The sequence below is a fragment of the Rhinatrema bivittatum genome, chromosome 10 (genome assembly GCF_901001135.1).
Source record: "Rhinatrema bivittatum chromosome 10, aRhiBiv1.1, whole genome shotgun sequence".
In the NCBI taxonomy this organism is placed as follows: domain Eukaryota; kingdom Metazoa; phylum Chordata; class Amphibia; order Gymnophiona; family Rhinatrematidae; genus Rhinatrema; species Rhinatrema bivittatum.
The window spans coordinates 87,145,304-87,170,953 of NC_042624.1; the positions used below are offsets into that span (position 1 = coordinate 87,145,304).

Sequence of the window (25,650 nt, forward strand, 5' to 3'; positions counted from 1 at the left end):
GAATCAAGGGACATCTCTAGCCTGGTGTTGCTGTATTTCCCTTCCCCCCTTCTCCTGAACCTTTGGTTCCTAGCTTTATAGTTCCTATCTTAGTCTAGCATAGTGACCCCGTCACACTGAGTCATGATTTGAACTGGGTGAAACTGGCCATGTGTGTCTATCTTTCATGCATTACCACCCAATTTTTAAAATCAAGTTATGTGTTTATCTTATGTTTGAAAATGGAGGAAGTTTTGTGTGTGCTGGAAGTACATGCAAAATTCAGCAATAGAAAATTTAGGATTTAATATAGTCTTGTTATCGCATTAGCATACAATATATATTTCACACGACAAACTTCTTCATTAATGATTGAAAAATTGAGAAAGCCACTATTTTCCATACTAATTTCAGAATCACTGGATTTGCACTTGATAAAGTTAGCACAAAGTTTGAGCAATGTTTTTAATACGAAACAGTTTGTTTCTTAAGCCCATGCTGAATACGTTACATTCTCATGCGCAACACCTTTTGCATGTGATAAAAGATTTATCATTGTTGATTGAATGAACCCTAGTAAATCTCAGAGAATAAAACGCATGGCAAAACCCCATGAATGCAATGAAATTCCTTATAGTTGCTCATCAATGAATTCAATGCAGCTATCCCAAGCTCCTCTCTGAGGCATGAGAACAGTGTGGGCCTGCCACGACCTACAATGCCCTACCCTTGGATATCCAAACCACGCTGAATTTTCTGAAATTTAGGAAACTGGTTAAGTCTTGCATGTTTCCTCAGGCGATTTGTGATTAAAAATGATCTTTATGTGAGGCTGTTAAGTCTGCAGTATTGACCATAAATAATAGTTTTGTTATGGGTTCTGTAAGAGTTTGTTAGGAAAGGGCCTCCTTCAGTTTCATAGAAGGAAGTACAAGATGTTATATCTTTTATTGTGTGCAGAGAAATGTAGTGATGAGTAGTAGTGATGCTTTTTGTGAATTGCTTTTGTGTTGAAGCATAGATTTTAGCTTGTATGTCTGTTTTATGAAGTTATGTATGTTGTTTTTATTTTAACCACCTAGATCTTTGTATAGGCGGTCTGTGAAGTTTGACTAAACACGAACAAACATACAGGGCAGCTTCCTCTTTTCTCCAGTTTTATCTTCCCTTTTTAATTCCATTTCTCTCACTTTTGACATATTAGCCTCCCCTATTTCTCATTCTCGCTCCTTGTAATCTTTTCCTGTGCTTCCCATTAGAGGTTAACTGATATTTTAAGCTTTCCAAGTGAAAAAAAGAAAAGCCATGTACTCTTTTATTTCTGAAAGTCAAAATAATAATAAGACCGCATATTTTAAAACAAAAAGACACATTTTTGGAAGTCAGTTACAGGCCGATATTCAGAAGATCCCGGGTACTTTTACCCCCATCGAGCAGAGGCAGAGGATGTAAGAACATACATGGTTTTTCATTTTCGAAAGTGCGCGTTGGTTTGAAGGGAAAAAATAACCACAGCAAAAGCAGGTGCAAATCTCTGCAAAAGTTTTTCCCTAGGCAGTTTTCAAGGAGAAAGTATGCCTGCACTTTCACTGTACGAGTAAAAGTACCTATGGACTTTGCAAATACCCACACACATTTAAAAAAATGCCCTATTGGTGCGTGGTCATCCCTTTTTAACAAGAATTAATATAAAACAGACTAACATATACCAGTTTTGATAGCATTGCATACAGATGATATTGTTTTCCAAAGTCTGCCAGTGCTAACTGGTTGGCTCTTGCTTCTGTAACTTCTGCTGCCTTTGCTCTAGAACAGGGATAGGCAATTCCAGTCCTCGAGGGCCGCAAACCGGTCGGGTTTTCAGGATATCCCTAATGAATATGCACGAGAGAGATTTGTATCTACTCTGCCTCAGTCGTATGTAAATCGTTTTCGTGCATATTCATTAGGGATATCCTGAAAACCCAACCGGTTTGCAGCCCTCGAGGACCGGAATTGCCCACCCCTGCTCTAGAGTCTAGAAGATGCCTTATGCAACTTTTGGAATTGTAATGGTATTGCTGCTTTTCTGAGATCACATATGAGTTGTTCTAGAAAATTTCTCTAGGGGGAGCACTGGTAACATTGAACAACAATAAGGTTAACATGAAAAAAAAAAAAAACCCAGAGTAGCAGCTGGAGGGTGCTTTTTCTATTTCTGCTGGGCATTTGAATGAGGTTAGTTTTCCTGTTACTGTATTAAGTCTTTCAGCTTCTTTTTCTCTGCTTTAGTGCTTGCTATTTCAGACTTTGCAAAAAAAATGGACACGTATACGGCTCAGAGTGACTGCCATGCGACTGAGGATTGCAGGGAATTTGCAAATTACGAATCTGGTATTTACAACGGGAGGGTGAAAGAGAAGGAAGGAGGGTGTGGGAACATTTCCTGATGCCTGTTTTCTGTCTGTCAGACAGAAATTTGCCCATGATTATGATAATATTCCTTATGCTAATTTCCGTACAATAAGTACATCGTAAAATATTAGACACAGTTTTTCCCAATGGGAAACTAGGCAAGAAATGGAATCAGCTGGTGACGAGAGGCACTGATCAAGAGCAAGACAGCTTTAAAATGCACAGTATCACCAACTAGCTGACACCCATTGAGAACCGATGGCAGATTTTAGCTGGTGGTCAGGACACTGTTTCCCTAGCACCACACCTAGCAGACTTGTTCTAGGGCCAGATTAAGGTGACATGTGCCCATGGGCGATGAGAGAAAGGAGAGTCCTCTCTGCAGGGAGGGGCGGGAGAAGAAGAAGACGATCCCTCCTGCCCGAATCCTCCTTTCAGGGCATTCCCCCCTCTTCCCCTACAAGCTGCAGCACGTCTAGCGGCACTGGCTCCAGGTCAGCAGCACCAGTAGCAAATGAAGATTATGAAAATTAAGTGTAGGGCTTCCTGCAGCCCTCGTGCACTGATGGACTCTGCAGCGCCCTGCCCCCTTCGCCTATACGGGCTTCCTGTTATAATGGAAACCTGTGTAAGGGGGAGGGGCGCAGCAGAGTCCATCACTGCACGAGGGCTGTGGGAGGCCCTACGCTGAATTTTCGGAACCAGTCTGGAATCAGGGCCTGACCCTGGGTTTGAAGATGAAGTGAAGTCAGGAACAGTTGCAGTCTTGAGGGCCAATGGAGCAAGAACTGAAATTATACAGGAGGCTGGCACTGATTTTACTAGTTTAGTAGCAGGCACTGGAGTTAGAGGGACCACTGGAGCTGGATTCATGGATGCAGGAACTGAAGCTACAGCTGTAGAGAAAAGTGGAACTGAAATGGATGCAGGAATTGAAGCTGATGCTTTACAGGCAGTAAATTCTGACTTCGCTGGTGCAGACAGGAACTGGAGCTGTAGTGGCAGCTGATATGGACTTCACCGGTGCAATAACAGGAAACGGAGCTGAAGATGCAGCTGATGATGACGTCACTGGTGCACGGGCTGGAAGTTGGGACAGTTTGGAGTGGAATCCTAGAATTTGCCGGCGCAGCCTGCAGCAAATCCTCTCAGAAGCTGTGTCGCCCTGGAGCAGATTTGTCAAAGGAGCTGGCTCAGCCTGGAGGGGAATCATCGAAAGAGCTGAAGCAGCAGGCACCGGTTTCACTTGTGAAAGAGCTGGAGCTGTGAAGACAGTCAGTGCGGGACTAGCTGAAGCTGGAGAGGCCTGAAGAGTCAGCGCTAGATTAGCTACAATATAATGAGGCTAGAACTAGGTAGCGAGACAGGAACACTGGAACTAGATAGGGAGCAGGAGTGGCCTGGACAGCCAGTGCTGGACTTGCTGGAGATGGAATGGCCTGGATATTAGATGGCACTATAGGCACAACCTGGCAAGGAGTCCTTGGCATTGTGAGCACAAGCCTGTAGTGGAGTCACTGGTGTACAAAGGCTGCTGGGACAGAAGGAATCACCAGTGCATGGACAGAGGCTGCTGGAAATGTCTCAAATGCAATCTTTAGATTTGCTGGCGCAGCTTGGAGCAGAGTCTAGAGGCCTGTTGCAATGGGCCGAGAGCCTATTTTGTAGAGCTGACCACCAGTATGGAGTCATGCACCACCATAGCCATGTGTTCCTTGTACTTCCATAGGTGACGATCAAAACCTAGAGGCCTAGTCAAGCAGTCACTTTGGTGCAGGGTTCCGCACAGGTCTTGCTCACAAGGAACCATGGACACCGGAAAGGAAGCCACGATACTTTTTTCTCGAAAGGTTACTCTTTTCCAGAAATGACATATATGGTTCTAAAAATATGTATTAACTAGGTGGGACCACCTTTTGCTGAAAGGAAGGGGACTGGATCAGAAATTCTTATAAGGCTTTTCATTAAGTGTTTTGAATTTTCAGGACTGCGCCATCCAAACCTTACCCGTTGTTTGGGCTGGTCCAAACTATCAGGGTTATCAGGGTTCAGCAAATGGAGGCCATTCCAGAGGGCAAGGCTGAGGCACAATGGTGGAGGCCAGGGGCTGGACAGGAGCCAGGAGCTAGCCAGAAGAGAAGGAACACTGGAAACAAGATTACTAGGCAGGAAGACTGACAACAGGGTCAGACAGATAGTGCTTCCATAGGGCAGAAGCCAAGAAGATTGGTGGACCGGCACTGTGTTGCTTCTGAACATGTGTCAAATTGGGGCACACACAATTCTGGTTTAATCAAACCGCTGCAGAGGCATGTCTAGCTTTCCATAGTATAGAGGATGAGAAATACTAGGACGCCCTGAAAGTCAGCAGCCTCTTTAGCTCCACAGCAGGTTCACTGCTTGAAAGTCCCAGGGCTGTGGGTTCATCTCCCCCATTGATTTTCATACCTGTCTGGGATTTCAACTGAAGTGGCCTATCTCCCTATGGGAAATAAAAAGAAGGAGGGATTCACCAGAATTGATGCTAAAACTGTTGTAGATTGGAGGCACCTCATTTTTTTTGCATACATGCTAAAATTGCATTTAATTTACTATTCACAGTGATGGTGATACGCAGAGTACACGATTGCTAAAATATTCCACAATTTTTAACAATCATGCTAAAGGTTTATCACACAAGATAATGTGAATTTAACAACTGAGGGTTAATAGTTCATGTGTGCTGACTGAATTTAGTGCCTTGGTGCTATTTAATGCATGGGTAGCCCTGTTTATCCCTCAGCTCTTCCTCTGCAGGTCATAAACATTTAAAATAGAGGTTATCACATGATCTGGCTGCCAGTGCTGTATGACCATTGGAGAGAGTAACTAGACCTAGGTGAGGAGGCATACAGTAAGGTGGCTGAGAAGGAGATTTAAGGGGAGTGTTGTGTGCAGTGTGTCTTGTTTCTTCTACTTTTCCCCTTTCTATTGTTTGGTATTTGTGAGGGAGAGAGCTGGGATGAGCCCAAGAGATCATGACAGTGAGGAAGAGAGGAGGGGAGTTCATGCTGAAGGGGGAGGAATTAATGGAGTAGAAGGTGGAAGAGTACAGTTAAGTCATGGAGGCAGAGGAAGAAGAGAAGAATTCAATGTCAGGACTCAGCAGATATAAAAAGGAGGAGAGCAGGAGAGGACTGGAAAGAGAGGAGGGTACAGGAGAAGGATACAGGAGGAGTCACCAGGAAAGCAGGAAGATCCTAGAACACCAACCAGCAACTCTAGAGAAGGCGGAGCTACTAGAGGAGGTATACCCAGGAGCCAATGTTTGTGGATGCTCAATAGAGCAGAGAGGATAATGACAAGATGCTGGAATGCATTCCAAACAATATAGCATCATGTTTGATAAAGATTTAACATGGAGCTCACTGATTGAAAGTGAGCACATCTGGAAAGTGATAGGTGCTCAGGATCATTAAGTAAATCAAACACCGATACCAGCATTGCAAATGTGTCATCCAGGAGGAGGCAGCCAGCATAAGGCAACACCAGAGCAGGATGGGAGGCTGCAAGCCTTGCTTTTATTGGCCGACCAAGTTAGAGGAATGGTTCTTTGGTATTAAGAGACTGGAAAATATCTTTGGGATTCCCGAGGACCTAAATACTGCAGTAGAATTGCATGTTTAATAAATCAGGTCAGTATCTTACAATCTGAAAACAAAGTCCAATGTCCAAAGTTGCACTCATCTCTAAAAGAGGTGGTTAGCCTTGGATAATCATTGTGCTTGTTGGAAGGTGGGATGGACCTGTTTTCTAAAAGGGAGTTGGGTGATGTGTGGGGACTCAACATGTTCTACAATATACATATATTTACCTGCCTCGTCTTGTTTTAACAGATATTACTGGTGCACAGAGCACATGCTCAGCACCAAATAGAGGCATGCCTACATGACTCGAGCAAGCTGCACACTGCCACACTGGGGAATCAAAGGAAGGGGTTGCAACTCATGTTCCTGAAATGCTATAACGGAGCCCCACAATCCCCATGGGAGCCCTGGAATAAATAGATAGTTTGGAGCTAAAGATGTAAATATAGTTCCTGCTATTAGAGTCATTCTTCCCAACCCTCTAGATCTAACTCAGCTAACCTCTGGCCAGGGTCTTCCTGCATTGACCATGGCGAGCTATTCCATCACACCCTCCTCACTGGTTGATCAACCACTATAGTTGGGATACTAGCAAATGGACAAAACAGTTTACAAAAGCCTCAAGTCTGTACGAAAAGGGACCACTCCACTCACACCCCACAGGAACCTATGTATCAGAGAGCCATGGACGAGAGGTGGAAAGCCTGGAGTTGGACATCCATTCCATGAGGGCAAGAGGCTGCCTAATAATACACTGTATAGTTAATGAGCCCATGGTACCTGATGATCCTTATCTGCTGCAGGATTGTGTCTTTAACACATTCTACTATTACTTTTAGTTATTTTTAAAATGCCACTAGACATAGGCACTGTCTGTGATTGACAGGTCACATCAATGGCTTACTTGATGTGGATTAAAAAATGGTAGTTGTGTTATTTTCATAGAAGGAATCCATTTCATTAACAACGTATTTTATTAACAAAATATTTTAAAAATGTGTTTTACAAAAGTGTTCAAAATATATAGTACACTACTCACATTTTTTAATACTATAAAAGCAGAAAAAGATGCAATTTATTTTCAACAAATATAACATTAATATTGCACAGTGTTCAATCACGCAGTACATTAAGAGCCGATTGAGTGGGATGTCCCCTGAAGAAGTCTTAAGGCAAAATATAACAGATCCTGACTGATGTTGGGATATAATAGAAGATTGAGGTTCAACTGAAGTGATTTATGTAAATGATTTAAAAACTATATTGAGTTTTTGATTTGTTGTTATTAGTTACATTGTGAGGATGTATGAATGGTGATAAAGACTGATTGGGTGAGTAGGTGAATGTATGTATGTCTTTAACCAGCTTGCAATCCACAAAGGACATTACCTCCTGTCCCATGAATTTTTAGTTTTCTTTGAAGCCTCTTATTCGGGACTTTGTCGAATGCCTTCTGAAAATCCAAATACCCCACATCTACCGGTTCACCTTTGTCTGCATGTTTATTCATCCCCTTCAGATAAATGTAGGAGATTTGTAAGGCTAATGTGCTATGAGTGAAACTTGTCAGGAACTATGGACAAAACTATTTTCGATTGTGTTAACACAGAGCTTCTTTCAATTTGAAGATCAGATATTCCATCAGATTAAAGGCATACCAATGGGGTCTCCATTGGCCCCCATCAGTAGCCTGTCTGTATATGGACGATTTTGAAGTGAAATATATTTATGAGTCAATTTATTCTAATTACATTGTTCTGTGGAAACGTTTTTATTGATGATGTATTTTTAGTATGGTCCAGGACAAGAGAGAGATGTTATTAGAGTCTACATCTAATACATTTGATTGCAATTTAAAATGTGATTTTTCATTTTTTCAAAATAAGATCTTTCTTTCTGGATATTGCAATTGGTAAAGGAGTTAATCAGTTTTTTACCACTATTTACCGTATGGAGACAGACAGAAATTCAGTATTACACAACAAACGTTTTCATCCTCGACAAGTTAAAGAGAACATATCTATTGGTCAATTTTTGCATTTAAGGTTATATTTGTCTACATATGAATACAAACATGCTGTTGAATTATCCCATTTTTTTTGAAAGGGGATATACATGTAAGATCATATGCAAAGCCTTTAAATGGGCTTTATATGCAAACAGAGATATTTTACCGATTACTCGTAAAACAATCTGTATTATTGAGGCATGTACGCGCTATCCCATTTTCAAATCGCACTTCCCATATTAAAAATATAGGGCCGGATTTTAAAAGGGTTACGTGCGCCGGGCCTATTTTAAAAAGGCCAGGCGATGCGCGTAAAGCCTCGGGATGGGGCCAGAGGCCTCTGACAGAGCGGCCATTGCTGCTGTGTTGGAGAATCGTGTGCCGGCAGGCTGCAGGCGTGTGCAACTTGTGCCTGCCCGGAGGTGGGCGCAAAATGTAAAATAAAATTTTGGGGGGTGTTAGAGTGCATAAACATTGGCCCATTTTGATGGGCATTGAGAGATTTATGAAAATATATAACATTTAAATATATTGTTTATAGGAGCCTGGTCACATTTATATGATTGTGGACCATCAGATCACTTTTGAATGTTTTGTTTTCCTAATAAGAGGTGTGTGGGTATAATAGATGGAGTATTGCCTTTTCATAGGTAGGGTTGTTACTGTTAGATTGTTGGTACTTAGTATTGTTTTGTTAAGGGAGGTTTACTATATCATTGTATCTCAGTTTACTCAAGGCTTTTGAGGATCAAACCCACACCCAATACACCTTACAATAAGCCTAATACCATATGGACTCCAAGTGTCTATTCTTGAAGGGCTTTCTGGTTGGCACCATAACAGTGCATGTGTTTCTGTGGTGCTAGCTAAAGGGCCAGTCAGCCCCAATTTTACATTCCAAAAGGTAGGTAAGGAGCACCTGAGGATCGCTTCTGCCCCATTTAGCTTTTTTGGATCCATGGATGGGATAAGATAGGTTCAGAGGTGTGTGTCGGTTTTTAAAGTTTGGATCACCGGAGAGCTTTTTTTGGCAGGGGAAAGGAGGCCTGGGACTGAGTGTGACTGACAGTTTCTACTGTGTGTTTGTTATTGGGAAAAACAACACAATTTAAGTGTTAAAAAAAAAATAAACCGGGGGATGGGTGTGTGTGTGTATGTGTGTGTGTGGGAGGGGGGGGGGGTAAGCACAGTAATTGTTTGCACACGGCAGCAAAAATGCTAGCACGATAGTCTTTTTTGAACAGGAGGGAGGGAGAGGTGGTGATGGGAAATCCAAAGTTAGAGGGACACTATTTTAAATTTGACAGAGAGGAGGGAGGGATGGGGATCCCCAGTCACAGGAACTTTTAAATTTAAAAAAAATCTTGAAAGTTGGGAGGAAGTGTGAAGAAGGGAGAGAGATTTTGAAAAACTTTGACTATAGGGAGGCAGAGAGAGGGAATCAGGCCAAGGGAATTAAAAAGAAATTGCAGTGGGAAGGGAAAGAGGGAGTATTGGCCTGGAGGGACTTATTTTTTTACATTTAACAGTCAGAAAGAAGGAGATACGGTTACGGGGATATTTAAAAAAAAAAGGTTTAACTTAGAAAGAGAGGGGTATCCACTGCCTTGGTAAGGAGTTTTCCTCATGACCTAGCCAGCTACTAGTACTGATTTTTAATGCTAGCTGGTTAAATTTTAGCTGGCTAGACTTAAATTGATTTCCAGTTGAAATCTAGATGGCTAGATTTGGCTGAAAATCAGCTACATTTAGCCTGCCAAAATTTGCCCAACTCAAGTCAAACATCCCATTTTTGTGAATTGACCTCAAAGCTACCTTTTGAGAGGAGTACTGTAAGGCTCCACCAAAACAATTCAGACACTTGACAAGTCTTTTTATCACACCAAACATGCTATCCATTTTTGGATTAGTATGCAAACCAACCCAAACTCCATGAATCATAGTGGGCATGTTCTAAAATTAACCTGTACCTGCATGCAAATTAGGTTGCATCATCTGCAAATGAGGCTTTAGCAAGCGTGCAGAAAATAGTGCATGCTATCCATCATATGCTGTTTAGCACATGCCTGCTAAGGCCTAAAAGTTAACATCTGCCATGGAGCAGGGGTTTACCTTTTAGTGTGTATACAGGGTCTCGAAATCCACTGTCTTAAATGGCTCAAAGTGAAAGGGCTGGTTAGCAAGGGAGACTTCTCTCACTCAAATAAGGTAGAAACTTCTCCTAAACCAGCAAAGACTGTCCCCTCCCCTCCCCTCCATGGAAAGGTTACCATGGAGTGGACTCCTGATCTCCCAACCCTCTCCTGGTCCTCTGGAAGTTGTGCCTTCCATTCAGGTCCTCGCTGGCAGAAGGGATGTGACAACCTCCTGCCAGTACTGCTGCAATCACCAAATTACACTACTTCTGAAATCTCACCACTTTTATGTGTTATTCATGAAGTGCTGTATTATTTGTGATCTGCAGCAATGCCAGTAGGAGGGCTTTCATGTCTCTTCTGCCAGTGAAGACTGAAACCATCCAGAATAATAGGAACTCATACTGCAGGGGTGGGAGAGTGGTTGGGATGTCTTAAGGGATTTTTCTTAATGGGGGTCCTGGGACTGGCTCAGGAGTATCTTCCATGAAGTAGCCCCTGGATCTGGCTGTGGGAGGTTTCATCCTTAGGGTGTGAGGCTTAATTGGGAGCAGGGTTGGAGCTTGAAATGGAGTGCAGACTTCTATTAGAATTGCTACTCAAAGCTGGGGGCTCCAATTTTGATCAGGGGGAGGATGCTCAAGGGGATGAAATTTCCCATGCTACCCAACCCAAAACTTGAGGCCAGTTAGCATGGAGGACTTTGATGTGCATTGTGTGCAAGTTATACTTTTTGCATTAAAATATATGTCTTTTTGCATGCCTGCAAAAGAGGCCTCTTTATATTGGGTGTGTGAAAACTTTAGTGTGTCCCACATTAAGTGTGCTTTTTATGTGTGCATTACAATGTTATCATGTACATGAGTTTGAGTGCCTAGGTCATTATATATGCACTTGATTACAGAACAAATAGATGTGTGGGCCTTGTTGTACCTTTTCTGTGTTGGACTTCTTGGGAAATGTATAGAAGAGAGGAGCCAGAGTCAACAGGGAATAGCATGGTTAAATCCTAGCCATGAGCCTTAGCCAGAGGGAGCTGGTGTACAACTGATGTGGCTTAATGGGTAGTAGGAAAAGTAGTTCATCTCATTTTGTGGTGGCTCTCACTAGGCAGGCTCTTTTTGGTGTGTTTTGGTGGCTGGCATATGTGGAGGTCTTACTGGCATATGTGTGTGTGTGTGCGTTCAGATTTGGGGTAAAGAGGGCATATTCACCCAGCTGCAAGCATCCACCATAAAGCACTCCTCAGACTGTTGGAAGAGGATGGAGTACTTCAGGATACTACTGGCTTATCCCTGGGCAGCTGACAACCACATTCAGAATATTCAGGTTCAACCGGTGTTTACCTGGATAACTTAGAACTTAACTGGCTTTATTAAGTATACAGCCATTAAACCAACCCCCCCCCCCATCAATCAGCAGACCTTGTCCCCCACCACCCCTCCGTCCCCCCAAAAGAATGAAAAGCATGTCCGACCCTGCCCCCTCTCTCCGAAACAATTAAACACCATAGTGGGGTCATAGCAGCCTGATGCCATCCCTCCATAAGAAATTAAAAGAATGGCTGTGGGCATCCTCCACCCTCTAATCACACTTGCACCCCTACCCCCTACCCCCACTCTCCCAACCCATCCAGAACCCTCCCAACCTTCCCAGGCCATGCTGGGAGCCAGTAGCGTCTGTACCGTGCTCCCAGCAGCATCCTCAGTTGCTCTAACTGCATGCCAGGAGCATACGCTACTAACATTGCTGTCAAAACCTTTACTTGACAGGAACTTAGTAGTGTATATCACTAGCTTTGCTGTTAGACCAATGGAAGATGCCATCGGAAGGCAGTTCAGAGCCATTCTATACATTTTCATTTCTTTTGTTTGTGTGTGTGTGTGGGGGGGAGGGAGGTGGCGGTGGGGGTGTTTCGGCCTGCTACAGCCCATGATGGTGTTTACTTCTTTTGGAGGGGCATGGAGAGGTTGTGGGGGATAGGGCCTGCTGGCAAGATTTTTTTTTTTTTTTGCTTAATCAGCTATGTACTTAAAATAGCTGGTTAAATTCTAAGAGGTCCATATTCAGTCACTGGCTGGATTGCACTGTTTAACCCGATAAACTTATTCAACTAACTTTGGAGGGATATTCAATATTTCAGCCACACTACTGAATTTAGCTGGCTATCTTAAAGATAACCGGGCAAGTTTATCTGATTAACATTAGGATGGCCCTCCAGCACAACCAGAGTTATTTTTTTTTATTTAAAAGGTTTTTTTTTATACTGCTACTCCATAAATCTGGATTACCTAACTCCTCCCAGAAACACCCCCAGAACAGTGATGGGCAATTCTGGTCCTTGAGGGCCGCAGACCAGTTGGGTTTTCAGGATGGGCCTAATGAATATGCACAAAATAGATTTGCATGGAACTGGGGGATATCCTGAAAACCCGACTGGTTTGCAGCCCTCGAGGACTAGAATTGCCGCCCCGCCACCCCCGCCCTAGAATGTACCTAAGTTATCCAGATAAGGCTCCAAAATATTCACAAGTCGGCATTTAGTCAGATAATTTCTGAGTTTATATGGCTAAATGCCTCGGAATATGGACTTCTAAATGATCTCAGTAAAGCGACCCAGATAACTTTAGCTGGATATATTCAGCTGGAAAACTTGTCCACTCCCCATCTTACTGAACCTCTTAGTGTCTTATATCAAGGCAGGATACTGTTGATTTTTTAAAAATCAGAACCTTAGCCAAACTATATCTGTGGACATTCATTTTTGCTATGATTATACTGAAATAATACTAATGCATAAAGATTGGTGCCCTCTTATTGTTATTTTTCAGGCAAGAACAATTCACGAATTGACTTGATCTGTTTGAAACTATTTAGAAATCATATTATTTTCTGTCTTAGTCTTGAATCAGAATGTTTACTATGATGTTGCTGTTATATAAGCCACTGTCTGACGAGATAGATATATTATGTCTGCTCATCTCACGTTACATTAGATGATAGAAAATGATACCATTATATGTAGCACAGTTAGTCTGAAGAGTATGTGGCAGCACTGGCAGATAGAAGTCTGAAAGCAATTATTATTTTTTTTCCAGAACAGTAACTGCCTTGGTTAATTTACCGATTTGTTTGTGAAACTTAAGGATAGTTTACTATGGATGTCATAAAATTACTGAATGACCTAAAAGAAAGGTACGTTCAGACCAGACAACTTTTGCTTTAGGTTTTGTTGTTTGGAAGTGGGAAACTGTATTTATCTGATCTGCAAAAGAAGTAAATGGACACCCAAAGCTGGACCTGCTCAGTACATGCCATTGTGAGTACGGCACCTTGGAGCCAATCTAAAGCCAGATTTTTTCTGAGCCCCTCTAATTTAGGGCCTGGTTTACTAAGGCTTTTCTCCCATTCTGGGTCTATGGGGAAAGTGCTTGGTAAATGAGGCACTTAATTTGGTGATAAATAAAGAGCAGACATCAGTAAATACAAATTCATGCAGAGAGAGACTGGTTTTCCCTGGGTTTTAAAGAGTTGCCTTACGTGCCAAGTGGATGAAGCTCTTTAGTATATTGGGCCTAGATTCTTTGCAGTTAATTATAATCTGTGTGTACAAAGTAAGAGAGTGCTTTATTTATCTAATCTGCTGAGGATACATGGAGCAAAAAAACATTATTAAAATGTACATTAAAATCTTTAGTTTATACATGGGTATTTAGAGAGCAATTTTCAAATTAACTTTGTTTTATTGTATTTTATTTTTATTATAAGATTTCTGTAATTTTTTAGTTATGTTATTTTACTTTATGATTTATATTTTTGTACACTGTTTTGACTAAACTTTGTAAAAGTGGTATAGAAACATTTTTAAATAAATAAATGAGTTAAACAGTGCTTTATCTGCAGAAATGGCCTTTTACAAAATTATCCAACATGGGGGTAAATTTCTGTGCATATGTCATGTATGCATTTAAGTTTTCCTGGACTGAGGGGAAGCATTCCCGGGCATGAAGTTGGAAAGAGGGTCTGCATAGATGCAAGCACTTTTGCATTTCCAAAAGTATGAGGGTAAATTTTCATGAAAAAAATCTGCACACAAATTAGCAGCTGTAGATTTGTGTGTGCGTAGGTTTGGTAGGATAATTTTCAAAGGGTAATGTGTGTAAGTTCCCTTTGAAAACTGGCGTAACTTATGCATGTATTTGATTTCAAATTTAGAGTCTGATTTACTAAGGCTTTTCTCCTTTTGAGACTTCGGGAAAAATGCTTAGTAAATGACCCTCTTAGGTGGGTTGTTACCAAATTACCTCGTATATCTATAAATCTTCCCATGTTGTTTCTTGCAAATTAAAAGAAAGAAAGTCTTATTAAGAACAAGACAGAGCACTAGTGGATGTTCTGGTGATAGTGAAGACATCTGACACGTTTCACTGTACTATACTATCACAGGAGCTAAAAACAGGTCAGGTTTTCAGGATATCCACAATGAATATATATGAGATATTCACAATGAATATGCATGAGATAGATTTGCATTCAACGGAGGCAGTACATTTTTCTCCTCTTTAGTTATCTCAAGATAACTAACTAAAGAGAGATCAGCGGCTTCATGTTTTGCCCATACCGCAGGCAGAAGATATCTGTCACAGACTCACTGTGTGTGAACCGTGTCAACTAATCCTCTAGTAGTATGAAAACACTCAAATGAGCAATGGCTTGCAGTCTATTGACTTCTACATCTGTTTCTTTACAGGCAAAAGTTCAATCCAATTCCCCTATGGCACCAGGGTCTCACACATAAACATAGTGGGCATTTGTCATACAGAATGGCACCAGCCATATGGAACAACACCCAAAGCCTTCATCTACATCATACTCTCCTATTGCCCCAAACCCAGCGGTGGCTCTACCAGGCCTCTTCAGGGATGTATTTTAGCAGTATATTAGCTCTTGGGTCCTTTGCCCCCTTCAGTTGGGTCACTCTTTCCCTGGCAGCTTCTCGGTCTCTGCTAGCTTCTAAGACTTCTGCATTTCTGGACTGTACTGTAGCCTTTACCACATGCCCTCTGGATAGCTTTAAATTGTCCACTTTCATGACAACTGTGGAAATGTCTGCCTCCCAGGCAGCCCTCAAGCCTCTGCCTTCCTGGCAGCTTCAGGAATTCTGCCTACCTAACAGCTTCTGGGTGGAGGCCTCCCTGAGAGCCTTTTGTGTTCTCTAAATTAGACCCTAATTAGGCTCATTTGGTTCTTGCACTAATTGTTCCCTCCCTCTGCCAGCTATGGCCTTTTTCTGACAGGCTTGAGGCTAGAACCTTCTGGGCCTACATCTCACAGCGTGCTGTTCCCTACAATTACCTTTTTGTCTTTAACTCTTTCCTGTGGAGTGCCTCTCTGGTGCACTACCTCCTCTATCTGTGTGGAACTCCTGTTCCATCACAGTGTTCATCCCCGTCCATCATGTACTATAGGCACCTGGGTGATGATCATGTTGCATCCCACTGCAATATCTGCTCCAGAATGTCATCGAAGATCATCAGTATCTGCAAGATGAAGTGCACGTCAAAGCCCAAACTAGTAGAGCTATGTCTAAGTTACCAACTGAATTGAAGAGATGTGCAGAACTGCAAAATTGAGTTCAGTCTCCACATTCATATCCCATTACAGTTTATTTGAATTTTATTTAAAAGATTTATAGCCGGCATTGATCACAGTGTTCCAGGCACACAGTGAAATTAAAACAAACATAAAATTAATAGTACTAAAACTATTCTAGAAATGTTGCATCCTCAATGATTCAAAATGTCTTAGAAATATCGTGTAAACCAGAGACTCAGAAGCTTGCATGCCGTAGTTACTGATTCCCGATGTGACAGCAGGTTTGTGCAGTCCATTCTAAAGATGTCAGAGCCCAACTCCAGTTCCCCAAGGGCTCATTGTTATGATTTAAGGTCTTTCCCTTTAAAAAAGTGAGTTCTAACCCAGTCACAGTTTGTTGCCATGCTGGTAGGTTGTTGTTTTTGTTCAAGATAACCCTTAGACAGGGAGTCACAGATGTGTGACTATTGTGAGCTGCTCACCTTCAGAGAGAGTGACATTTCTGACCTGTAACAGGTGTCCTTTGAAGACAGCAGGTCACCAGTCATACATCCCCTCTCTCTTCCCCTTCTGCAGTTGACCTAAGTTTTAATTGCAGAACTGAAGTAAGCTACATGACGTCAGAAACACAGGAACAGCCTTGCATGCTCAGAGAGATCCCCCAGAATTTCCTAGAAAGATCTAGAAATAATGTTTATTATCTTGGTGCTGTCAAGATGTTACTCATGTGTGATTAATCAACTGCTGTCTTCAGGAAACACCAGTTACATGTGAGCAGCTTTGATTTCTTTTAAGCCAAATGTACACCAGACAGCCCATCACTTTGTTCTTTCCTGGTCATGAGGCCTTTATAAAATCTATTTACTGTACTTCTCAATTACATTATAATTGTAATACATCTTGATAGCTGAAACTATAGATTTCATGTTTGAAACAATCACTGGTCATTTTGCCTTTTACAGCCATTATTTTAAGTATTTTAACCATATATTTGTACCAAAATGCTCCAGACTAATAGTATTGTTACTGCCTAGTCTCCATACTTTGCTTTCTCTCTCTTTCCCTTCCCTATTACCAAATAATTCTCATACTTATGAAATGACACAAATCCTTTTATTTAAGAACATGAATAGATTGTGTCCTGCCATCTTATTTTGAAGTAATTCATATAAAACACTGAAAGGCAGAATGTCAAAGGCTGATTGCCTTCAATGACCCAGAAAGATTATAAACCCTAGAGTGGCTTATTGTACTGTATTTCTTATAATTGCAAAATGTTTTAAACACAGATTTATAAAATACTCATATATATATATATATATATTTAAAACCAATAATATCACTATGCTACAAAAATACTTTCTAATGGACAGATCCTACACACACCATCATTCCCAATCAACTTTGGCTAGTCTGAGTTAAAAAAAGAACACTAGCTGGATGTGGTCTTTCCAACACCATTATAGCAGTTTTATTACTAGAAAGATTATGGGAAGATTTATCAAAGTATTGTCCGAGTTAAAAATGTTGCTATTTTTCACTAATGAATTTCCCATTTAAAATACTGGGATATTGAGTAAGTTTTACACTGGACCAAAACTTAGATACATCTAGCCCTGTGTATTTTTTATTTTTTTTTGGCTTGGTAATTCCTTCTTTCCCTTCCAGCTCAATTGGAAGCAGTGCTAGAATTCTGGCACAATGTTAGATTTCAGTGCTAGAATTCTGGCACAATGCTAGATTTCAGTGCTAGATTTCTGGCACAATGCTAAATTTCAGTGCTAGATTTCTGGCACAATGCTAGATTTCAGTGCTAGAATTCTGGCACAATGCTAGATTTCAGTGCTAGATTTCTGGCACAATGAGCCTTCATTGACCACTATCTGGGGATGTTTCCTCTGTTTTAATGGACCCTCCTACTGTTCCTAGTCTGCAGCAATGGTCTTGAGGCTCCTTCTGGAACCGAGTGTCATAGGCTCTAAATCCAGCTCTAAATCCAGTGACCATGAATCACTCCCCCACCCTTTCAGGAGCTGTGAACACTGTTTCCACAACATCCCCAGCCCAAGTTGATCTGGGTTACGGAAGCCTCAACTCCTTCCCTATAGCAGTGTGCAGCGCTGCCAGTGAGTCACTGGGCTGGTCTGCCCTGTGTATTTTATTCTCATCCTCTTTGTTCCTCTCCCATGCCCTCTAGCCTCCAGATCAAGCCACTGCTGCTCCAGGACCTAATTACTCCCTCTTATAAGTACCAGGCATATAAAAGTTAAAAAAAAATCACCTTAAAATAAGTTAAATCTACAGGCTTGTCCTACTCTTAGCATAGCTAAAATATCATCCAGATGATATGGTGCCTTCTTTATTTGGGAAACAGTGCTGACTTTAGATGTGTACTTCTAAGGTTAGCCAGTAGAGTACCAGGTAGCTAGGGAAGGAAATTCAAATTCATGTTGAATTGGTTTAGTGAAGACATTTTTCTCTGATTTGATTTACTTTTTTAACTGTGAAAAGATTCAAACTGAGCAAGGGAGAAAGGATGGATACATGCACTATGAGACATAAGAACATAAGAAAATGCCATACTGGGTCAGACCAAGGGTCCATCAAGCCCAGCATCCTGTTTCCAACAGTGGCCAATCCAGGCCATAAGAACCTGGCAAGTACCCAAAAACTAAGTCTATTCCATGTTACCATTGCTAATGGCAGTGGCTATTCTCTAAGTGAACTTAATAGCAGGAAATGGACTTCTCCTCCAAGAACTTATCCAATCCTTTTTTAAACACAGCTATACTAACTGCACTAACCACATCTTCTGGCAACAAATTCCAGAGTTTAATTGTGCGTTGAGTAAAAAAAAACTTTCTCCGATTAGTTTTAAATGTGCCCCATGCTAACTTCATGGAGTGCCCCCTAGTCTTTCTACTATCCGAAAGAGTAAATAACTGATTCACATCTACCTGTTCTAGACCTCTCATGATTTTAAACATCTCTATCATATCCCCCCTCAGCCGTCTCTTCTCCAAGCTGAAAAGTCCTAACCTCTTTAGGGGAGCTGTTCCATTCCCCTTATCATTTTGGTAGCCCTTCTCTGTACCTTCTCTATCGCAATTATATCATTTTTGAGATGCGGTGACCAGAATTGTACACAGTATTCAAGGTGCGATCTCACCATGGAGCGATACAGAGGCATTATGCCATTTTCCGTTTTATTCACCATTCCCTTTCTAATAATTCCCATCATTCTGTTTGCTTTTTTGACTGCTGCAGCACACTGAACCGACAATTTCAATGTGTTATCTACTATGACACCTAGATCTCTTTCTTGGGTTGTAGCACCTAATATGGAACCCAACATTGTGTAATTATAGCATGGGTTATTTTTCCCTATATGCATCACCTTGCACTTATCCACATTAAATTTCATCTGCCATTTGGATGCCCAATTTTCCAGTCTCACAATGTCTTCCTGCAATTTATCACAATCTGCTTGTGATTTAACTACTCTGAACAATTTTGTGTCATCTGCAAATTTGATTATCTCAATCGTCGTATTTCTTTCCAGATCATTTATAAATATATTGAAAAGTAAGGGTCCCAATACAGATCCCTGAGGCACTCCACTGTCCACTCCCTTCCACTGAGAAAATTGTCCATTTAATCCTACTCTCTGTTTCCTGTCTTTTAGCCAGTTTGCAATCCATGAAAGGACATCGCCACCTATCCCATGACTATTTACTTTTCCTAGAAGCCTCTCATGAGGAACTTTGTCAAATGCCTTCTGAAAATCCAAGTATACTACATCTACTGGTTCACCTTTATCCACATGTTTATTAACTGCTTCAAAAAAGTGAAGCAGATTTGTGAGGCAAGACTTGCCCTGGGTAAAGCCATGCTGACTTTGTTCCATTAAACCATGTCTTTCTATATGTTCTGTGATTTTGATGTTTAGAACACTTTCCACTATTTTTCCTGGCACTGAAGTCAGGATAACCGGTCTGTAGTTTCCCGGATCGCCCCTGGAGCCCTTTTTAAATATTGGGGTTACATTTGCTATCCTCCAGTCTTCAGGTAGAATGGATGATTTTAATGATAGGTTACAAATTTTTACTAATAGGTCTGAAATTTCATTTTTTAGTTCCTTCAGAACTCTGGGGTGTATACCATCTGGTCCAGGTGATTTATTACTCTTCAGTTTGTCAATCAGGCCTACCACATCTTCTAGGTTCACCGTGATTTGATTCAGACGATCTGAATCATTACCCATGAAAACCTTCTCCATCACGGGTACCTCCCCAATATCCTCTTCAGTAAACACCGAAGCAAAGAAATCATTTAATCTTTCCGCGATGGCCTTATCTTCTCTAAGTGCCCCTTTAACCCCTCGATCATCTAACGGTCCAACTGACTCCCTCACAGGCTTTCTGCTTCGGATATATTTAAAAAAGTTTTTACTGTGAGTTTTTGTCTCTACAGCCAACTTCTTTTCAAATTCTCTCTTAGCCTGTCTTATCAATGTCTTACATTTAACTTGCCAATGTTTATGCTTTATCCTATTTTCTTCTGTTGGATCCTTCTTTCAATGTTTGAATGAAGATCTTTTGGCTAAAATAACTTCTTTCACCTCCCCTTTTAACCGTGCCGGTAATCATTTTGCCTTCTTTACACCTTTCTTAATGTGTGGAATACATCTGGACTGTGCTTCTAGAATGGTATTTTTTAACAATGACCACACCTCTTGGACATTTTTTACTTTTGTAGCTGCTCCTTTCAGTTTTTTTCTAACAATTTTTCTCATTTTATCAAAGTTTCCCTTTTGAAAGTTTAGCATGAGAGCCTTGGATTTGCACACTGTTCCTCTTCCAGTCATTAAATCAATTTTGATCATATTATGATCACTATTGCCAAGCGGCCCCACCACCGTTACCTCTCTCACCAAGTCCTGTGCTCCACTGAGAATTAGATCTAAAATTGCTCCCACTCTCGTCGGTTCCTGAACCAATTGCTCCATAAAGCTATCATTTATTCCATCCCGGAACGTTATCTCTCTAGCGTGTCCCGATGATATTTATTTATTTATTTTAATTTTTATATACCGAGGTTCTTATAGAGACTACAAATCACTCCGGTTTACATATAATACATTTACCCAGTTAATATTGGGGTAATTGAAGTCTCCCATTATTACTGCACTACCAATTTGGTTAGCTTCCCTAATTTCTCTTAGCATTTCACTGTCAGTCTCACCATCTTGACCAGGTGGACGGTAGTATACCCCTATCACTATAGTCTTCCCCGACACACAAGGGATTTCTACCCATAAAGATTCAATTTTGTATTTAGTCTCATGCAGGATGTTTATCCTGTTGGACTCTATGCCATCCCGGACATAAAGCGCCACACCTCCTCCCGGGTGCTCCTCTCTGTCATTGTGATATAATTTGTACCCCGGTATAGCACTGTCCCATTGGTTATCCTCTTTCCACCATGTCTCTGAGATGCCAATTAAGTCTATGTCATCATTCACTGCTATACATTCTAATTCTCCCATCTTACTTCTTAGACTTCTGGCATTACATACAAACATTTCAAAGTTTGTTTTTTGTTTGTATTTCCATTCTGCTTTTTAATTGATAGGGTAAGTTAGAATTTTTTAGCTCAGGTGAGTTTTTAGTTACAGGCACTTGGACTATTTTTCTAATTATTGGAACCTCACTGTCAGGATGCCCTAATTCTAATGCATCATTTGTATCCTTTGAAATACCTCTCTCCGAACCATGCGCTGCTGAGTGATTGTCGGCTTTCCCCTTTGTTCTAGTTTAAAAGCTGCTCTATCTCCTTTTTAAAGGTTAGCGCCTGCAGTCTGGTTCCACTCTGGTTAAGGTGGAGCCCATCCCTTCGGAAGAGACTCCCCCTTCCCCAAAAGGTTCCCCAGTTCCTAACAAAACTGAATCCCTCTTCTTTGCACCATCGTCTCATCCACACATTGAGACTCTGGAGCTCTGCCTGCCTCTGGTGACCTGCGGGTGGAAGAGGGAGCATTTCAGAGAATGTTACCCTGGAGGTTCTGGATTTAAGTTTTCTACCTAAGAGTCTAAATTTGGCTTCCAGAACCTCCCTCCCACATTTTCCTATGTCGTTGGTGGCCACATGTACCACGACAGCAGGCTCCTCCCCGGCACTGTCTAAAATCCTATCTAGGTGACACGTGAGGTCCGCTACCTTCGCACCAGGTAGGCATGTTACCAGGCGATCCTCACGCCCACCAGCCACCCAGCTATCTACATTCCTAATAATCGAATCACCAACTATAACGGCCGACCTAACCCTTCCCTCCTGGGCAGTAGGCCTTGGGGAGATATCCTCAGTGTGAAAGGACAATGCATCACCTGGAGAGCAGGTCCTTGCTACAGGATCCTTTCCTGCTGCACCTGGTTGGTGCTCTCCCATCATGAGACCTTCTTCCTCCAAGGCAGCACCAGGGCTGCCAGTCTGAAGTTGGGACTTGATTACTATGTCCCTGAAGGTCTCATCTATATACCTCTCTGTCTGCCTCAGCTCCTCCAGGTCTGCCACTCTAACCTCCAGAGATCTGACTCGTTCTCTGAGAGCCAGGAGCTCTTTGCTTCGCATGCACATGTACAACTTCTCACCGGTGGGTAAAAAATCATACATGTGACACTCTATGCAAAAGACTGGGAAACCCCCCTCTTGCTGCTGGACTGCTGCCTTCATCTCAATTTTGATCAGTTCCTAGTTAAGTTTTAGGTTGCTATGGGAGTAGGAATGTAACGTCCTTTAAATGTATTAGTGAATTCACTATGTGTCTGGTAGTGGCCTACCGGGGTCTGATCGAATTCTCAATAAAGTTTTTGTTGATGTTTTTTTTTTTTTTTGTGAAACTCCAGAAGGTTCTGACTTGTATAATTGTTCTGGGTATATTTGAATGGGTTGGAGCCTTTGGCAGCCCATTGTGCAGGAATTCTTCCTATCGTAATATGGTATATAAAAATAAGATAATAAAGGGTCAGATTCACTAAGGTTTCTCTTGCCTTCTGTGTTTATGGAAGAAAAGCTTAGATAATTTTCAAAGGAGTTATATTGTAGGAGTTATATTGTAGGAGTTATATTGTAGCAATTTTCAAAAGCCCATTGTGTGTAAAGTCCATTTATGCACATAAAGATAGTAACTTTTAAACTGGCGCCAGGCGCACATGTGCACATGTTCTTCAGCCCGTGCCCAGGGACGTGGCTATTTTATAACACATACATGTATATGCGCGCATGTTCTAAAATAGCCTGGCTGCGCACACAAGTGCACCCAATTTTAAGTGAATTTTAAAATCCCGACACACGCATCAATTAGGGTATGGGCTCGCACACGCCGAGTGATTTTATAAAGCCACACGGATATCCGCGTAAATGTCTCTGCGGCACACATCGGACCTTCTTAAAAAGGGGCGGAGAGTGGGTGTGGTCAGGGCAGGGCATGTGTAGTACATGGGCGTTTTGGAACTTTAAACAGAAATTTGCAGGTAAATACTTATGCGATCCGAGGCAGGCGTGCCGAGGCTCCCTGCTGCATAACTACTTCTTTGCATGGCGGAGTTTTAAGGGTTGGGACTAAAAGGGGAGAAAAAAGGCTATTAAACTAGAGGGGTTTGGAAGACCTATCTCGTAATTGAGTGAACTGGGAACATACTGGTAAAACAGGCAATAGCGTTGGCGCATGTCCATTTTAAAACTTCTCCACGAATGTGGTTAGAGCAGCTTTTGCGTGCACGGGTGCACATCCACTTAAAACTGAGTGCACTTGTGTGTGTGGCCAGGCTATTTTATAACATGGATGCATAGATGCACCTATGTAATAAAACAGCCACGACCCTGGGTATGGGCTGACAAGTGTGCGCACATGTGTGTCTGCACGCTGGTTTTAAGTGGACATGCGGCTGTGCATGCAAAAGCTGCTTTTACCGTGTAAGTGGGGAAATTTTAAAAGGGACGTGCATCTACACCATTACCTATTTTACCAGTTCCTCCCCATTTCACCCAGTTAAGAGAGAGGTCTTCCAAGCCCCTCTAGTTTAATAGCTTTCCTTCCCCCCAGCTAGCACTGACCCTTAAAACCTCGCTGATCTGCCAAGCTTTCTTTATATTATCCATAGCAGAAGTAAAGTTACGTTTCGGGGGGGCCGCGGTGCACGCTGGATAATACAAGTATTGACATGCATATTTCTGGTTAAATTCCCGAAACGCCCATGTAGCACCCATGCCCACACCTCACCCCTTTTTGAGAAGTTCTGATATGTGCACGCAGCGACATTTATGCGAGTATCCAGGTGGCTTTTAAAATCTACTCGGCACGTACGAGCTCGACATATTCACGCATCCCCTAATTTCGGTGCCTGTCGGGCTTTTAAAATTCACCTTAAAACCTTTTGCCAGTTCGGCCCTATGGACTGAACTTTCAAAGTTACTCACGTAAAAGTAGCAATTTTCAAAAGCCAATTATGCACAAAAGGTAAATTTTAAAAGCATGGGGTGCACAAAATCAGGAGATGCGTGCACAAGTCAGACTCATTATTATTTATTTATTTATTTATTTATTTATTTATTTATTTATTTATTTAAAAGTTTTTCTATACTGTCATTAAGTTATTTACCATCATAACGGTTTACAATAGGGCACGTATAGCAAAGAATGGATCGTACTTTACAGAAAGGGTGCCAATAGTATCCGGTAACAAATAAACATTAAGTACTATATGGTTAATGACAGGGAATTTTCATTAATGAAATTCTCATGGGCACACAGATGCGTGCGTATCTCCCGCTGCGCGCACATCTGACTTTGATTCAAAAAGAGGTGTGGTCTGGGCCAAGAGATGTGCATGTAAATACTTATGTGCCTGGGTGCAGGCCCAGGTCCACTGCGGCGTAATTTTACTTTTGCTTTGGAGGAGGTGTAAATTAAAAAATAAAAGAAATTAGCCATTTCTTCTGGGTTTAAGGGGTCTGGGATAACTGGGGGCAGTGCAGGCTATCAAACCATTGGGGTTTGGAGGACCTTCCTCTTAACTGAGCGAGCTCATGGCCAAACTTCTGAAACTGGCAATGGCATGGACGCGTGCTGGTTTTAAAATATTCTGACTGATCTGGTAGAATTGGGATTTACATGGCTAGCCCGTGCTCACTTAAAATTGGGCGAATGTGTGCGCGCGGCCAGGCTATTTTACAACGTGTGTGCAAGTTATAAAATGGCCTTGTATCTTGACGAGCATCACACACGCCTGCAAACTGCGCCTGCACACCGGTTTGAAAGTTACCATCATAAAGTGCATTTATGTGCTTAAAATCCAGTTTTACACATGTAGATCCTTGTGAAAATTATCTCTGTAATGAATTAGAAGCCCGAAGCGCACCAAAATCGGGAGCTACATGCACAAGTTGGGTTGGCACGCACTTCGTGGATTTTATAATATGTCTGCGTACGCGCGGGTCTCCCACTATGCACACAAATGTTTTTCTCAAAAGGGGCGGGGCATGGTGTGATCTGGGTGGGGCCCGGGTGTTCCTGGATTTCTCAATGAAACCAGTGCGTACATATGTGCACAAGTGCGCACCGTGGTCCCCTGACACGTAATTTTACTTCTGCTATGGCTGGTGTGCAAGTCAAAAAACAAAAGTAAAGTGGGGAGTGGAGTTTTAAAGGTCAGGGTTAACATGGTAAAAGGGAGGCCTGAGCAAACTGTTAATTGCGTCAGCGCTCGTGTATACTAAAATTCCCTCCACTTACGCGGTAGAAGTGGCATTTGCGCACCTAGGCGCCCGCCTACTTAAAATTACATGCACATGTGCATGCGTTCAGTCAGTTTAAAACCATGCGCACATATACGCGCAAATGTTATAAAATGGC

At 41.9% G+C, this 25,650-nt stretch overlaps 1 protein-coding gene across 5 annotated transcripts in view; it reads left to right on the forward strand.

Annotated features, from left to right (window-relative positions):
- TTLL7 (tubulin tyrosine ligase like 7) overlaps positions 1 to 25,650 on the forward strand; it is a 291,830-nt gene that overhangs the window by 98,073 nt on the left and 168,107 nt on the right. The gene's annotated exons all lie outside the window — the stretch shown is intronic.